Source organism: Schistocerca gregaria, chromosome 3 (assembly GCF_023897955.1).
Source record: "Schistocerca gregaria isolate iqSchGreg1 chromosome 3, iqSchGreg1.2, whole genome shotgun sequence".
Taxonomy (NCBI): Eukaryota; Metazoa; Arthropoda; class Insecta; order Orthoptera; family Acrididae; genus Schistocerca; species Schistocerca gregaria.
The window spans coordinates 954,696,323-954,709,706 of NC_064922.1; the positions used below are offsets into that span (position 1 = coordinate 954,696,323).

Sequence of the window (13,384 nt, forward strand, 5' to 3'; positions counted from 1 at the left end):
AGCACGAGCTGGGTTTCACACGACCGTCTTTTTCGAAACCCATGCTGATTCCTACAGAGTAGGTTTCTAGTCTCCAGAAAAGACATTATCCTCGAACATAACACATGTTCCAAAATTCTACAACTGATCGACGTTAGATATATAGGTCTATAGTTCTGCACATCTGTTCGTCGTCCCTTCTTGAAAACGGGGATGACCTGTGCCCTTTTCCAATCCTTTGGAACACTTCGCTCTTCTAGAGACCTATGGTACACCGCTGCAAAAAGGGGGCAAGTTCCTTCGCGTACTCTGTGTAAAATCGAACTGGTATCCCATAAGGTCCAGCGACCTTTCCTCTTTTGAGCGATTTTAAGGTGGTCCGCTGTACACAGAAACATTAACAAAAAATAATGTTCATAAGAACTAGTTCATTTACCTACTGTTATTTCTTAGTGAGCAAATGAAGCAGGCAAATGGGAATACAGACATCTTAAACAACAAAACTAGGAGGAAGTACAAAATGGCAAAGTAGCAATCGCTAGATGAGAAACGTCATTTTGCAGAACATGAACATCTAGGCGAAAGACAGATACTGCCCATGGGAAAAGTAAAGAGAACTTTGGAGATAAGACAAGCAGCTGTATGAATATCAAGAGCTCAGCTGAAACGCCAGAACTGAACAAAGAGGGGAAAGTTAAAAGGGGGAAGGCATATGCAGAAGAGTTATACAAGAGAAACAAACACAAAGGTAAATACCATAGAAAAGAAATAAGATGTAGATGAAGATGAGTTGGGAGATGTGATACAGACATAAGAATTTGCCTCAATGCCCAAGTTGCTGAAGTGGTGTCAACTCAAAAGACTTGCACCAGGCGACCGGTTTACCCGATGGGAGGCCCTAACCACACAACATTTACATAAGAATTTGTCAGAGCACTGAAAGATCTCAGTCAGAACACGGCCCATGGAGCAGATGAAATTTTCTCAGAATCACTGACATCCTTGGGAGAAGCAGCCATGAACATAACTATCCTATCTGATAAGCAAGATATGTGAGACAGTAAAAATAATCTCAGACTTCAAGAAGAATGTAACAATTCCAATTTTGAAGAAAGTAGGTGCTGACAGATGTGAATATTAGCAAACTTTCCAGTCAATAAGTTATGTTTGCAAAATACTGACACGAATTATTTACAGATGAACACAAAAACTGGTAGAAGCTGACTTCAGGGATGATAACTTTGGGTTCTAGAGAAATGGAGGAACACACAAGACAATACTGACCCTGTATTTTTCCTTAGAGAATATTGACATTGTTGACTAGAATACACTATTTGAAATTCTGAAGTTGGCACGAATAAATTACAGGGAGTGAAAGGTTATTTACAACTTGTATACAAACAAGATTTCAGTTACAAGAGTCAAAGGACATGAAAGGGAAGCAATGGTTGAGATGGGAGTGAGACAGAACTGTAGCCTATCCCTGATGTTACTTAATATGTAACTGAGCAACCAGTAAAGGAAAATTGAGCAAGCTGTAAAGGAAACCAAGGAGAAATTTTGAGAGTGAATTGAATTTCAGTTAGAAAAAACCTTTGAGGTTTGATAATGAAATTGTAATTCTGTCAAAGACAGCAAAGAATGTGGAACAGCAGGTGAACGGAATGGATAGTGTCTTGAAAAGAAGTTACCAAATCAGAATCAACAAAAGTAAACAAAGTGTAATGGAATAGAACTGAATTGAAGCTGTCGATCCCAAAGGACTTTGATTAGGAAACGAGACACTGAAAATAGTGACTAACTTCTGCTATCTGGGCTGCAAAATAACTGATGATAATCAAAGTAGAGAAGATATAAAATGCAGACTAGCAACAGCAATAAGTCATTTCTGAAAAACAGGAATTTTTTAACATCTGATATCAATTTAAGTGTTGGGAAGCCTTTTTTGATGGTGTTTGCCATGTGCGTTTCTTATGGAAGTGAAACATGGACAAAGACAAAAAGAGAACAGAGACTTTTGATATATAATATTACAGAATTATGCAGAAGATTATGTGAGTAGATTGAGTAACTAACAAGGAGGTACCAAACCAAATTGGGGGAGAAAAAATGTTACGGGACAATTTGAAAAAAAAAGAAGATATTTGTTTTTAAGACACATCTTGCAGCTTGAAGGAATTGTCAATGTGATGATGCAGAGATGTGGCAGTAAAATTGTGGACGGAGCTTAAGGGATGAACACAGTAAGCTGGTTCAAATGGATGAAGGCTAAAGCAGGCCATTCATACAGTAAACCAAATATGTGTGTGTGTGTGTGTGTGTGTGTGTGTGTGTGTGTGCAGTGGAGGCACAGTTCGAGATGATGGTTGTATCAGTGTAACAGTGCATCCTGTTACAAAGCAGAAACTATGAGGCAATGGTTTGTGGACAGTAACTTTTCTGAAATGGACTGACCTGCTCAGAGTCCCGATTGAATACAATGGAACACTTCTGGCACGAGTTACAATACTATGAAAAGAAAAGTTGCTACTCACCATATAGTGGAGATACTGAGTCGCAGATAGGCACAACAAAAACAGTGTCAAAAAGTATCTTTTGGCCAGTAGGGCCTTCATCAAAAATAGATGACACACACACACACACACACACACACACACACACACACACACACACACACACAAAACTGCAGTCTCTGGCAACTGAAGCCACACTGCGAGCAGCAGCACCAATGCATGATGGAAGTGGTAACTGGGTGGGGATAAGGAGGATGCTTGGGTGGGGAGGGGGAGGGATAGTAGGGTGGGGGTGGTGGATGCTGAAGAGCTGCTGGAGAGCATGCAGGGACAAGGTGGAGAGCACTTAGGTGGGGGGAGGGGGGGGGGAGGTAAGCAGAAAAGGAGACAAGTAAATAGACTCAGTGCGATAGTGGAATGAGGGCTGTGTAGTACTGGAATGGGAGCAGGGAAGAAGCTGGATGGATGACAAAAAAAGACTAATGAATGTTGAGGCTAGGAAGGTTATGGGAACATAGTAGGATGTATTGCAGGGAAAGTTCCCACCTGTGCAATTCAGAAAAGTTGGTTGGCAGCATGCTCAGCAACAGGGTGGTCCACTTGCATCGTGGCCACAGTTTGTGGGTGGCCATTCATGCAGACAGATAGCTTGTTGATTGTGATTCCCACATAGAATGCAGAACAGTGGTTGCAGCTGAGCTTGTAGATGACATGACTCGTTTCACAGGTAGCACTGCCCTTGATGGGATAGGTGATGTTAGAGAGCGGGCTGGAGTAGGTGGATAGTGGGAGGATGTATGGTACAAGTCTTGCATCTAGGTCTATTGCAGGGACATAAGCCATGAGGTAAGGGGTTGGGAGCAGGGGTTGTGTAGGGATGGAGAAGTATACTGTGTATGTTTGGTGGATGGCAGAATAACACTGTGGGAAGGGTGGGAAGGTTAGTGGGCAGGACATTTCTTATTTCAGGGCACAACGAGAGTTAGTCAAGACCCTCTGTTTCTCCAGTCCTGGATGATACTGAGTTATGAGGGGAATGCTCCTCAGTGGCCAGACGGTAAGACTTTGGGAGACTGGAAAGCTAGAGATTTGTTTTTGTACAAGGTTGGCAGGATAATTGTGGTCTGTGAAGGCTTCAGTGAGGACATCAATATATTTTGAGTGGGACTGCTCATCACTGCAGATGCAACAACCATAGGTAGCTAGGCTGAATGGAAGGGACTTCTTGGTATGGAATGGGTGGCAGCTGTTGAAGTGGAGGTATTGCTGATGATCAGTACGTTTGACATGGACAGAGGTACTGATAGAGCCATCTTTGAGGTGGAGGTCAGCATCTTGAAAGACAGTTGTTGGGTTAAGTTAGATTGTCACCTTCACTCCAGACACCAGCATCCATCACATCTTCAGTGGTTCAGTTATCGATGATGAATGTGCTGCCGTTTCTCAACAGACATTCAGACACCATATTGAAAGTGTTCCCACCATAGTTCAAGCCATCATAAAAGAGAATCCTGGGCACAACCTATATGAATATCCACTAACAGATTTCCAGGTATTTTTGGGCAGGTAGAGTTATGATACATAGCAGCCAAAAATTAAGCTTAATTCATATTCTGTACATGACTTGCACACAATCTTGCTTCAAACAAACAAGTATCTTTTATTATTAGAACTGCTGCCAATACCTCTCTTCTCCTTGTTATATACATTCAATGCAATGAGATTTCATAAAAACAGTTCTCAAAAACACTATGACTTCAACCAATACAGTTCCCAAAAATGATGTAAGAATGATTTTCATGACTTTTTTGCAAGAAAGTGCACACAGTTTTTAGGTGATGGTCAAATCACTAGAAATGTCTTACAAACAATATTACAAAAAGGATAGTTGCTACTCTCCATACAGCGTACAGCAGAGATGTTGAGTCGCAGATAGGCACAACAAAAAGACTGTCAGAAAGTGAACTTTCAGACAAGAAGGCCTTCATTGCAAATAGGCAAAACACACACACACACACACACACACACACACACACACATGCGCGCGCGCGCGCGCGCGCGAAATTTGTGTCTTATAAATGTACTTGATGTTCTGAGAACTACTATGTGTAGCTCAGCATAGATGGCAGTTGCACTTATTTAACAATTAGAACTCCTGTTAACTTGATTTATTGTGATTAGTGCTGTTATTACAACTACTGTGCTGCTTAAGAATGGCAACAAACAATATATTGACAACTACAGAGGAATTTCTGTGCTATCAGTTGCATCTTCTTCTTTTCCTTTCTTGCGCCTTTGTCCCCCATTGGTGTAGGGCCAACATGATTATTTAAGGATTTGGCATGAATAATTTAATGGGTGGTTCGATGCTCTTCCTGCGTGTGCAAGGTGTAACATGCATTCCCCAACTATCTGTGTGTAGGTTACACATGTCAAAGTGATCAAAAGTTTTCTAAATGTTTGTGAATTGTGAAACTAAAGTGGGACTTCGGTATCAGCCCAGTTTTCACCAAATGGAACTTGGGAAACCACCAGAAGACAATATCCAGGCTGGCCAGCACACCGAGTCCTGTCATTAATCTGCCAGGTGAATTTGATCAGGGGCCAGTGCACCTTCCCATCCTGGCTATCTGCAAAGCTATCCGGCTGAATTTGCTGCCAGTCACATATAAAATACTTTTCTACACCAAAAAATGGAAAATCCAAGATGAAATGTAACAATATAATGACCAGGATAGTTGGTACTCACCCTATAGCAGAGATGATGAGTCACAGATAGGCACAAAATATGCTTTCGGGAACAAGGCATTTTTTAAAAAATAGATTCAGACACACACGCACACACACACACACACACACACACACACACACACACACACACACACACACGCAAATGCAACTGACACACACATGACCACAGTCTCTGACAGCTGAAGCCAGACTACGAGCATCAGCAGCAGTGCACGATGGAGAGGCAACTGGGTGGGGGGTAAGGAGGAGGCTGAGGTGAGGAGGGGGAGGAATAGGATGGTAAGGGTGGGCGGACAGTGAAGTTCTGCTGGTGAGTGTGTACAGATGAGGTTGAGAGTGGGTAGGGCAGCTAGGTGCAGTTGGGCAGTTAGACAATGAGGGAGTGAGGGGGGATAGCAGGAAAGGGGAGAATTAAAAAGCCTGGGTGTGTTGGTGGAATAGAGGGCTGTGGAGTGCTGGAATGGGAAGAGAGAAGGGGCCAGATAAGTGAGGACGATGACTAATGAAGGTTGAGGCCATGGGGGTTACAGGAGTGTAGGATATATTTCAGGGAGAGTTCCCACCTGCACAATTTAGAAAAGCTGGTGTTGGTGGGAAGGATCTGCATGGCACAGGCTGTGAATCAGCCATTGAAATCGAGAATGTCGTGTTGGGCGGTGTGCTCACCAAGAGGGTAGTCCAGTTGTTTTGTGGCCACAGTTTGTTGGTGGCCATTCGTGCGGACAGACAGCTGTTGGTTGTCATGCCCACATAGAATGCAGCACAGTGGTTGTAGCTAAACTTGTATATCACATGACTAGTTTCTCGGGCAGCCCAGCTGTTGATAGGATAGGTGATGTTTGTGACACGACTTGAGTAGGTGGTGTGGAAGGATGCATGTGACAGGTCTTGCATCAAGGTCTATTACAGAGTTATGAGCCATGAAGTAAGGGATTGGGAGCAGGGGTTGCATAGGGAGGACAAGTATATTGTGTAGGTTTGGTGGACAGCAGAATACCACTGTGGGAGGGGTGGGAAGGATAGTGGGCAGAACGTTTCTCATTTCAGGGCACAACCCTGGCATAAAATGTAATTCAGTTGCTCCAGTCCTGGGTGGTACCGAGTTACGGGGGGAATGCTCCTCTGTGGCCTGACGGTGAGACTTTGGGAGGTGGTGTGTGACTGGAAAGATAAGGCCAGGGGCATTTGTTTTTGTGCAAGCTTGGGAGGAGAATAATTATGGTCTGAAAAGGCCCGAGTGTGACCCTCAGTATATTTTCAGAAGGACCACACTTCACTGCAGATGTGACAGCCACAGGTGGCTAGGCTGTATGGAAGGGACTTCTTGGTATTGAGTGGGTAGCAGCTGTCGAAGTGGAAGTATTGCTGGTGGTTAATAGGTTTGATATGGACAGAGCTACTGAGGTAATCATCTTTGAGGTGAAGGTCAACATCTAGGAAGGTGGCTCGTTGGGTTGAATAGGACTAGGTGAAGAGAATGCGGGAGAATGTGTCGAGGTTCTGGAGGAATGTGAATAGGATGTCCTCACTCTCGATCCAGATCGCAAAGATGTCATCAATGAATCTGAACCGGGTGAGGGTTTTAGGATTGTGGGTGTTTAGGAAAGATTGCTGTAGATGACCCGTGGATAGGTCGGCATAGTACGGTGCGAAGTGGGTGCCCAAAGCTGAATCCCAGATTTATTTGTAGGTAATGCCTTCAAAGGAGAAGTAATTGTGGGTGAGGATGTAATTGGTCATGGCAACTAGGAAGGAGGTTCTTGGTTTGGAATCCGCTGTTTGTTGGGAGTGGTAGTATTCAATAGTGGTAAGGCCATGGGCATTATTATTGTTAGTATAAAGGGAAGTGGAATCAGTAGTGTTGAGCAGGGCACCACATGGTAAAGGAACAGGAACTGAGGAGAGCCAGTTGAAGAAATGGTTGGCATTCTTTTATAGTGGATGGTATGCTTCGGGTAACAGGCTGAAGGTGTTGGTCTACAACAGCAGAGGTTCTCTCATGGGGCATCCTGGGTGGTTGGGTTTATGGACTTCAGTAAGCATGTAGAAGGTAAGTGTGTATGGAGTGGTAGGAGTGAGGAGAGGGACGGGCTCCGGGGAGAGGATTTGAGGAGAGGCTGGAGATACTGTTGGATTTCTGGAATGAGGTCGCTGTGGCAAAGTTTGTAGGTGGATGTATCTGACTGCTGGTAGAGAGTCCTTCTGCCAGGTAATCCTTATAGTTCAAAACAACAGTGACAGAGCCTTTGTCTGCAGGTAGGATTCATCACTCGTTCATCCCTATGCAATTCTTGCTCCCAATCCCTTACCTCATGGCTTATCTCCATGTAATAGTTCTTGATACATCCTGCCACCACCACCACCACCACCACCACCACCACCACCACCACCACCAGCACCACCTACTCCAGTCCAGTCACAAACATCACCTATCCTATCAAAAGCAGGGCTGCCCATGAAATCATTCATGTGATCTACAAGCTAAGCTGCATCCACTGTGATGCATTCTATGTGGGAATGACGACCAACAAGCTGTCTGTCTGTATGAATTGACAATGACAAACTGTGGCCAAGAAACAACTGGACTACCACATTGCTGAGCATGCTGCCCAGCAAAACATTCTTCATTTCAATGATTGCTTCACAGCCTGTGCCACATGGATCCTTCCCTGCAATATACGCTACTTTTCCATAACCTTCCTGGCCTCGACCTTTGTTAGTCATTGTCCTCACCCATCTAGCCCCTTCCCTGTTCCCATTCCAGCACTACACAGCTCTCTATTCCACCAATGCACCCAGTCTTTTTAATTCCCTCCTCTTGCACTATCCCCTCCCCTCTCCTCCACCCTCTGTCTAACCTCCCAGCTGCACCTAGCTGCCCTGCCCTCTCTCCATCTTATCTCTGCACACTCCCCAATATCACTTCAGCATCCCCCACCCCTACCCTGCTATCCCTCCGTCTCCCCACCCCAGTCTCCTCCTTACCCCCCCCCCCCCCCCAATTGCCTCTCCCATCACGCACTGCGGCTGCTGCTCATAGTCTGGCTTCAGCTGCCAGAGTCTGCGGTCGTGTGTGTGTGTGTGTGTGTGTGTGTGTGTGTGTGTGGTCTACTTTTGCAAAAGGTCTTGTTGCTGAAAGCTTATTTTGTGACATTCTTTTTTTTGTGCATATCTGCAACTCAGCATCTCAGAAATGTGATGAGTAGCATCAATTCTTTTCATAATATTGGTATTTTTCTATACTATACTAAAGACAGTAGAAACAAAACTGGATAGTCATTTAAGTGACTATCAATGTAGTTTTAGGAAGGGCAGATCATTTTCTGAACAAATATTTAATCTGATGTCAATTATTCACCACAGCTTACTGAATTCAAAAGATACTGAAGTAATTTTTACTTCAAAACAGCCTTTGTTCAGTTGATAGAGACAGTGTAGATAAAATCTGAGAATTCGGTGTAAAATCTAAATTAGCAACTATAATTCTTGACCAACTTACAGACACCGTGCCTGATGTGAAATTTATAGGAGATATATTTCGGATGGCAAGGAGATAGCCCATCCCAATTTTTTTTCAACTGCCTTCTAGAAAAAATAGTAAGAATTTGGAATGAAAAACTGAATGAATCTAAGACTTTACTAATAACACTGGGAGAGGAAACAAATGGGATAAACTGTCTCACATTTGCAAATGACATTGCTATACACTCTGAAAATATGATATCCGGTGTAATACAAATTGACGTTTTGGAAGAAATAGCCAGTCAGATGGGTTTACGAATTTCTGCAGATTTATTTATTTATTTATTTTACAAATAGTAAAAATATACAAAAATTTCTGAAAACAGATGCTGGCCAAATACAGAAGGTTTAAAAAATTCAAATTTCTTGGGAATATAATCCAAAAAATGGTTTAGAAAAAGTGCCTATAGACAAAAGGCTGCATCAAATGAGAAGGATATATGGTATAACTGAATACCTTCATAATAAAAAATGTGTGTCTAAAAATGCAAAAACAAAGCATTACAATACAGTATTGGAGTCAGAATACTTATGTGCAAGTTAATGTCTAGAATCAAATTATAAATACTGGAAATGTGAACCATTAGGCAAATATCAGACCCACGAAAGCTGTGGAATGTTAAAAATGATTAAATAATGATCAAATTTATCAGAACATATCAGAAATAATGAGAAAAATAAGACTGGATTTTTCTGGACATTTATATCCAATGCTATACAGAAGATTGATCAAAAAGATTTTCAAACAGTTGTGGGATAAAAAGTAAACACCAAGTTGGATCAAAAAAGTAAACAAAGATTTAGAAAAAAATACCATAAAAGCTAAAGAAACAATTGACCAAGAAGTGTTTCAGTAAAAATATATGAATGTAGTGTGATTACAATGAAGGAGAGTGAAAAAAAAAAAAAACAAATAAACATGATTAGGACTCGTGGTCTTAGGCTTCCATACAAATTTAATTATGGATGTAGATTAGATCTACAGGTTTTGATTGGCGAGTTTGCAAGTATCAAAATAGCCACACCTTTTGATTGCATTGAATTGGGAGCTTCAATTTTTTACACTATCAAGGGATTGTAAATCTTAATATTTGACATAAATTTCAACTTGTTACCACTACCTGTTTCTCAGGAAACATACGACAGACAGACAGACAAAAGTGATCCTATAAAGGTTATGTTTTTGCTGACTGGGGTACAGCACCTTAAAAAGTTAGTCTAAAGTGATCAGAAGACAGGTAGGGGGAAAAAACCCACAGTAAACAGATGTAAGAGTACTGTGGAAAAAAAGAAAAAAAAAACAATGCATAAGGAACTGAAACTGGCATGTGGTCTTTATTTGACTCATTCGAGGGGGAAAAACTATAACAGATAGTATTAATGAAGGACAAAGGATAATGTATTCCTTTTTTGATACAAAATATATCATTTATTGGTTTTTCCACATTTTACACATAATCAGGTCAAATTTTTAACAGAACTAATACTTTACCTATAATCCCACAGACCTGAACTTTTAACACAACTTCCTTTATCTGTGACACAGTTTAGCTAAGCGTCTGGCTTTCATTTACAAATAAGCAAAACTTTCTGCTCAAACAAGCACCAAGATTTGTGTTTCTTTTAACTACAATCATCCAAAGAAACGATCAGTCTAATGGCTATTGCAATGTTCTCAATAATCATTCGCACCTCCTACACTAACCTCTTTCTTATCATACAGCATCAAAGTATCTGCTGTCATATATTGCTGGAGATCTCATCCAAACTGTTCAGCACAGTAGCAAAGAAAGAATTTCGCAATGTTTACCAAATTCATACACAATCTTTTGACAGAAGGACAAGTTCATGGAAATGGAACAATCAATCAATATAGCATACATAATGAAAGGATTAATCTTAGAAGAAATGCTTTCCATGTTTACTATGTCTTTCCGAACGAACATGTATAGAGAAGCACAAAGTGTTGAGACAACTACTTATCTGCCATCAACAGCTATAAATCAGTGTCAGTTGAAATACAATTTTGGCTAACCTTGTACAACTTACACTTATTTTGTATAAGCTGATTGGTAAATCAAAGTTAATCCATTTTCAAATGTTTGCTGGTTAATGCCAACTCAACAATTTTTTTCCATTTCATATAGCAAATTACCATCAGGATCTCCAACTGTTCCTTGAATAATGGCACATCCACTCCAGAATCATGTTATCTTGCATTCTTTTTAGGAATGATAGAGTGACCACTTGAAGTAATACAGTTTTTTTAATTATCCTATTTTTGCAATGTGGGTGGACATTTGCCTACTACAGTTAAAACAACAAATATTAATTAGACTAAGAGTGTTCTTTTCCTGCCTAACATGGAGTACAGATTCTGACCAAACACCACCCAATCGGGGAACAGACATGCTTTTTCTCGATGTGAAATAGTATTAGAAGATTTGGAAAACTAAAAAGGAAAATCTTGCAAAAAATATATCACTTCCAATCAAGAACAGAGATGGTAATTGGTTTTGAGAACAGGTAAGCAAATACGCCCATTCTGCCCTAAAATAACAGATGAAGTTGGGAAAAGATGAATAGAATAGAATATTTTTATTAGCCTTTCAGTATTTTTCATACAATTGGCTTCGTCAAAGTTTACAGAGGGTTTTACTTTCAGTACGATATTCAAATAGTTACAGAAAGGGGAGAAAAGGAACTAAAGTCCTTTTCTTCAGCATTATGTAAAACAATGTTTTATGCAGTAATTAAATAAGAGATTTAAAATAATTTCTGCAGGGCTCTCTGGGTGCTAACCCCTCCATGCACCTTATTGCTTTCTTCTGCCATCTGAAAATACATTCAGCCCCTGGGGAGTTACCCCAAAGCAATATTCCATATTGCAGTTGGGAATGAAAAAAAGCATAGTACGAGTGGAGTAGCATTTGCTTGCTCACACTGTTTCTTAATTTATATAATAAGAAAAGTACTCGTGCTAGTTTACTACATAGATAATTGGTGTGTCCTTCCCATGAGAGCTTTTGGTCCATGATTAGCCCAAGTAATTTCACTGTTTTGTTTTCATTTTTAGTTACTTTGAGATTAAATATTATTTCTTCTGTTTTTGTTTGATTTATGCACATCTGGTTAGCCTGACACCAGTAATTAGCCATTTGCATCATTTCTCTATTTTTGTCCAGTACACTCTGTAAGTTCTCTCCTGTACTTATTAATGTCATATCGTCAGCATATAGTATGTTCTTACACGGTATGTATTTCAAGAAGTCATTGACATAGACAATGAACAGAAAAGGTCCAAGAACAGAGCCTTGGGGTATTCCTCTTTTTATAGGGAGTATTTCTGACCTCTGCCTATTTGCATATACAAGTTGTAACCTATTGCTTAGATAAGATCTGAATAGTCGGAGTGTGTCGTCTTCAATGCCATAGTATTTTAATTTTTTGATGAGCATGTCATGTGACACCGAGTCAAAAGCTTTACTTAGGTCAATAAGTGTTCCAGACATTGATACCCTTTTTTCATACCCTTCACAAACATTGCTTACCAAAGCTTCTACTGCTTTTACAGTTGATAGGTGTGACCTGAAGCCAAACTGTTGTTCATTTAAAATATTGTTGGTTTCAAAATACCTGTATATCTGCTTATGCACACAATTTTCTACTAACTTGGATATGATTGGTACTATTGAAATGGGTCTGTAGTTATTTGGGAGGTTTCTTTCACCTTTTTTATACACAGGCAATGTAACTGTGAGCTTAAGACAGTCGGGGAATATTCCTTCATCAAGTACTCTGTTTCATAGTGAGAGAAGTGGCATTTCAATTTCTTTAGCTAGACATTTAATGATGAGATTACTGAGTCCATAATAATCTTCTGTTTTGGAATTAATTAATTTGTTTATTGACTTGTGAATATCATTTAATGTGATTGGGGTCCAAGTGAACTTCTCACTTCTTGTCTGTTTTGCAAAAGTGAGCAATGCTTCTGCATCAGAGGCAGAATTGATGGGTGGGGTGGTGATGCTATTTACAAAATATTCATTGAGAATATTGCAGTCAATAGGGATACTCTTTTCTTTATTGGTATTATTTATTTCCCTTTTAATGACAGTCCAGGCAGCTTTACATTTATTTTTAGAGTTTAAAATATATTCATCATTTGCACAGCACTTAGCATTTTTTATTTCTAATCTGTAAAGGTTTCTCATTTTAGTGTAATTTTCCTTGTCCCTATCACTGTTTTGAGATTTGTCTTTCATAATCATCAGTAGTATTTTGAGTTTGTTAAGTTGTGGGGTGTACCATGTGTTACACTCTATGGACATCTAGACAGAATGAAGGAAGACAGGTTAAAAAAAGATCCACAGATTCTACCACAACAACAACAACAACAAAAAAAAAAAAAACACACACACACACACACACACACACACACACACACACACACAAACAAAACGGATGGGGAAGCAATTAAAAAATGTCTTAGAAGAGTTGCAGATTGAATAGGAGGTATTACTAAAGAGAGAGAAATTGAGATTAAGGGTCAAGAAGGTCTTTGAGAAAATAAAACGTACAGTATAACAACTGTAGTCAAATGGTCAGATGGGAGGGGG

The 13,384-nt window shown here is 40.3% G+C and overlaps 1 protein-coding gene across 9 annotated transcripts in view; it reads right to left on the reverse strand.

Moving 5' to 3' along the window:
• LOC126355928 (dedicator of cytokinesis protein 1) overlaps positions 1-13,384 on the reverse strand; it is a 452,703-nt gene that overhangs the window by 139,136 nt on the left and 300,183 nt on the right. The window lies entirely within an intron of this gene.